The sequence below is a fragment of the Lipotes vexillifer genome, unplaced genomic scaffold (assembly GCF_000442215.2).
Source record: "Lipotes vexillifer unplaced genomic scaffold, Lipotes_vexillifer_v1.1 scaffold182, whole genome shotgun sequence".
Taxonomy (NCBI): domain Eukaryota; kingdom Metazoa; phylum Chordata; class Mammalia; order Artiodactyla; family Lipotidae; genus Lipotes; species Lipotes vexillifer.
The window spans coordinates 6,909,325-6,914,768 of NW_006798798.1; positions in this window are offsets into that span (position 1 = coordinate 6,909,325).

Sequence of the window (5,444 nt, forward strand, 5' to 3'; positions counted from 1 at the left end):
AAAAAAAAAAAAAAAAAAAAAAAAGAGGAAACAAGGTTTTGAGGAGAAAGGACAGAGAAAGTGAATAAAGAACCGGGAGGTAAAAGTTTCTTGAGATTAAAAGGGCTTTGCAGAAGGGTTTGGGTTATACAAGTGCATGCATTTGTTTAAATTCAGTAAATGTACACTTATAAAATATTCTGATTTCTTCAGCTTACTTGGAAATGAATGAAAAATTGAGATGGACTGATGAATGGATAGATGGAAAGATAAAACAGCAAATAGGGTAAAATGTTAATGGTACTATATGAGTGTTCACTCGACAATTCTTCCAACTTTTCTGTATATTTGAAAGTTTTCATAATACAAATTTAGAGGGGTAACAGGGGAAGAGAACATGAAGGAGGTTACAAACGGGATGATCTTGGGGTAACTTCTGAGGAACTGACTCTTGTGTAGGGCATTTTTACTGACTTCCAATGGAGGACCTCCGCTTCCATTGCTCCTGCAGTAAGAGACCCAGGGAATTTTAAGCATCAATGCGCACAGTGACTGCCATGGCAAGGCAACTCACTCAGGTCTTAACAGATTACCCAGGACACTCCCCTCTACCCAGGGCTGGCTTCATGGGCATGCAACCTGTATAGCTGCAGACAGCCCCACACTCAGAAGGTCCCACACTTGGTTTAGCACTCTGCTGTTGCTATCTTGAAATTTGTGGTAATTCTTAAACAAGAAGCCCCACGTTTTCATTTTGCCCTAGGTCCACAAATTATGTAACTGGTCCTGCCCCAACTCTCTCCTTCCCACCTACCAGACATATCTGAAAAAACAGTGCATCTGTAGTCCCACATCAGGATGGCTCCTGATGAAAAAGCCTCTCAGACCATTAAAATATGCCAGTAATAGATTATACTTAGAGTTTGAAAGCAGGCATGGTTTTTAAATAAATTCAGGGGGACGATTTTCACATTAATGCTTCACATGTGTGATAGGACTTTTTTTGAAGATCAGGTTTATTACACAAATTAAGGTATGTAAAATACATGAATACTTTCAAATATTCAAATATATAGATATTAAAAATTAAAATAAAATATTAAAATAACAATTGTTTATTTCATTGTAAAATAATTTTAAAGATTTCTTTCTTACCCTGTTACTTATTGAGATGTTATTGACATACAATAAACTGCACATATTTAAAGTGTACAGTGTAATAAGTTTCAACATATACATCACATACATGAGATGTAACACCATCACAACCAATATTTGATCATACCCATCACCCCAAAAGCTTACCTGCGCTACTTTGTAACTCTCCCTCCCACACCGGGCAAAACTCCATCCCCCAAACAACCACTGATCTGCTTTCTATATAGAGTTTCATATAAACGGAATCATACAGAATGTATGCTTTTTGGGACTTCCCTGGCCGTCCAGTGGTTAAGACTCAGCACTTCCACTGCCGGGGGCAAAGGTTCGATCCCTGGTCAGGGAACTAAGATCCTGCAAGCTGCGCCCTGCAGAGGAAAAAAAAAAAAAATCTGGCTTCTTTCACTCAACATAATTAGTTTGAGACATCCATATTGTTGTATGTATGAATAGTTATTCCTTTTTATTGCTGAGTAGCATTCCATTGTATACCATACTTTGTTTATTCATTCATCTATTGATGGACACTGGATTATTTCCTGTTTGGGGCTATAACAAATAAAGCTGCTATAGACATTTGTGTACAGTCTTTGCAGGTGGGTCTATGGTGGTGAAGCATGTAGCTGTGCCCATTGGCTCCCTGGGGGCAACCATTATCAAGGATATTTCTGGCAATTCCCCAATCTTTTTCTGGCCCAGTTTTTGCTTGTAGGTAGGATAGGCGACTGATACCGACCTGCTCCCATCCTTTCTTCAGGGACTCCAGCTCTGGCGCTGCCACTTCTGCATCAATACAACAGCCAACGTCTCCTCTTAATCAACCTGTTGTCGCTCATAAGAAAGATGGCAGCGCCCTGCAACCAGTTTTTATTAGCGTTAAGGTAGGGCATCCTGGGCGCCACCATTTTGGAGGAGGTGCCAGGCATCTTACATTCTGCTTCTGGGTAGGGAAACAAAAGAGGCCATGGCAAGGGGGTACCTTCCAATAAGTGCAAAAGGCACTTGGGCTCTGGCTTGATGGGGTTGGGAAAGAGGCCCTGGGTGGACAAAGGTTTGGGAAAGGGCAGGGCAAGGGGAAAGAAGCCGCAGTGAGGAGTGCAGCTCCAATGGCACTTCCAACCTGACCCATAGTCACTATGTGAGACAATGTTTATTGTTGGTTTAAGTCAGTAAATTTTGCGGGTAGTTTGTTTTTCGGCAATAGAGAGTACACCTTCCTTGCTGGTCTCCAACATTCCAGGCACACTCCCTATTTTAGGGTCTTTGCATTTGCTGTTCCCTCTGCCTGGAATAGTTTTTTTTTTTTTTTTGAACAGGTGCATTATTAGGTGCCTCATTTCTTTCAGGTCTTTATGCAGAGGTCACTTTGGAGGCCTTTCTTGGCTACTGTATCTAAAATTTCACTCCCCTCCTGTAATAGGGGAGGCGCAGGCACGACCTATAGCAGTCCCACTCAGCCATTGGTCAGCACCGCAGTGGGCCTCTCCCCCTCCCCCTCCTCTGTATAAAAGGAGACCGAATTCGGACCGAGGGAAGATGTTTTTTTGAGACTCTAGTCTGCCGTCTTCTTGGTCTGTTAGCTTTCCAATTAAAGCCGTTATTCCTTGCCAGAACAATTCGTCTCCTGATTTACTGGCCTGTCCTGCAGTAAGCAGAGTGAGCTTGGGCTCTGTAACACTCCTACTATTCAATTTATTTAGTTATTTAATTTTTGGGTTTTCTGGCTGCGCCGCAAGGCATGTGGGATCTTAGTTCCCTGACCAGGGATCAAACCTGCGCCCCCTGCAGTGGAAGTGCGGAGTCTTAACCACTGGACCACCAGGGAAGTCCCGATGCTCCTACTATTTTATATACCCTTTCCCTATTTACTTTTTGCTCATTGACAATTATCAGTTTCCCTTTCTGTTTGATGTATCCCCAATAACAAGAACAGTGCCTGGTTCACGGTAAGCACTCAGAATGCACTTGTGGGTAAAGGGATATATTACTTCTATTTAGAGTTCAAGAACTCCCAACAAGCACATCCAGAATCTGTGGCTCACTCAGATCTCTGCTCCAGCACAGTCGCCTTCCTGACTCCTTCCTACTTTTCAAATCTATTTCCCTGGTGAGGTGGGTAGGTTCTAAGATGGCCTGCGATGACTTCTACCTCCTGGAAGTCTGGAAAGATGAATCCCCCCTGTGTAATTTCTCCCCCTTGAATGTGGCTGGGAACTGTGACTTGCATCTAACCAACAGAATACAGCAAATGTGACAGGATGTCACTTGCATGATAATATTACATAAAGTGTAACTTCTGTATTGGTAGCAGACTCCTTATTTGAAGCAAGCTGCTGTGTTGTGAGCTGGACTTTGGAGATGCCCATGTGACAAGTTACTGAGGGTAGCCTCTGGCCCACAGCCAGCATGAAATGGGAGCCCTCAGTCCAACAATTCACAAGGAATTGAATTCTGTCAACAGCCATGTGATCTTGGAAGCAGCTCCTTTTCTTGCTGAGGATCAGATGAAACCACTGTTCTTGGCAACACCATGACTGTAGCCTGTGAGACTTGAACCAAAGGACCCAGCTAAGCTGTGTCTGGACTGACAGAAACTGTGAGATAACAAATGTGGGTTGGCTTAAGCTACTAAATTTGTGATAATTTGTTAGGTAGCGCTAGGTAACTAACACACTTAGGTTACCAAAGCTAGAGACCAGTGTTAACAGATGTCACAATTTTTTCTCATTACTATCTGTTCTGTGAGGAGGATGCTTTGTTTCAGGGCTAATGATTAGGTGTGTGATCCATACCACAGCTCCACCCTTGTCTGACCATCAGAATTACTGAGGATGCTTGAACCCTCTGCCAGAGCTAATCAAACAATCTCTGGGGCCAATATGTTTTTTAAAAAAATTCTCTGCAAAGTGTCTCGCCCAAGATATTTATTAACTACAAAGGCAGAAGTGGCAGATTTAGAGTGGGGAAATCTGACATTGAGCACCTTGACCAAATGATCATGGTTGACATCACCAATAAGATTTATCACCATCATGTACCCTCTGACATGATGCACTGAAGATGCATCACTTCTGTAATATTAATGCATAACCCAGTTAATCAAACCCCAATTGAGGGATATTCTACAAAATAACTGGCCAGTATTGTTCAAAAGTGTCTAAGTCATGAAAGACAAGAAAAGACTGGGGAGCTATCATAGCCTGGAGGAGACTAAAGAGAAATAACAGGTAAATGCAATGTGGGATCTGGACTGGATCTTGGGCTAGATGAAGACATCAGTGGGAAAGGCTATGGTTTAATTACTAGTATTATATCAATGTTAATTTCCTGGTTTTGATAATTGTATTATGGTTATATTAGATGTTAACATTAGGGGAAGCTGTGTGAAGAATATTTGGGAACTGTTTTGCAACTTTTTTATAAGTCAAAAATTATTTCAAAATAAAATCAAAAAAACCTCTACTTGAGGGGTTCTCAAAGTATTGCCTTTTGCTCTTTAGATCTACACATTTCCTTTTACTCTGGTGATATCCCAAGGACTGAGCTAGGGGAGAGGCAATAGACCAGGCCAAAGTGCCATCTTGTCAGAAAATAAAAACATTTGCAAGGCCATGTATTTCAAAACACTCTTCCCCCCTTTATTTTGTTTTTCAAATTACAAAAGTAATATATGTTTGTTAACAAGTAAAACAATACAAAGATATATAAATTTAAAAACTACTTACATTTCCATTCCCCACCAGGGTAACCAATGTTAATACCTTGTTTTATATCTGTCCCTCCACACTTTTCTCTTTGTTCATATAAACACACACATGCATAAATACACATATACATGTTTTAATTAAAAAAATAGATTCATATACATTATTCTGAAATTTTCTCTTTTCACTTAACAATATACCACAAATATCTCCACAAATTAGTAGAGTTCTAGCTTCCCCCTCAAATTTCTTAATCACATATTTGACATATCATACTTGGTTCAGTTATTTACATAATTTTTCTTTGGGGCTTTCATTTTCCTTCTATTGACTACCCCATTATCCACCTGCATCACCCACCTTCCCCGAACCCAATGTATACTCTTCTATACTTTTCTCCATGCATATAAAATCTTACACAAACATATATGATACATGTTTATCACTCATAAGCACATAGAAGCATTTTGTAACTGATTTACAAAAACAAAGTCATTTTACACACTTCTACCTTGCTTTTTTCTCTCAAGGAAACATTGTGGAATTCCATTCAGGTCCACTAGCATAGTTTTTTTTTTTTTTTTTTTTTTTTTTTTTTTTTTT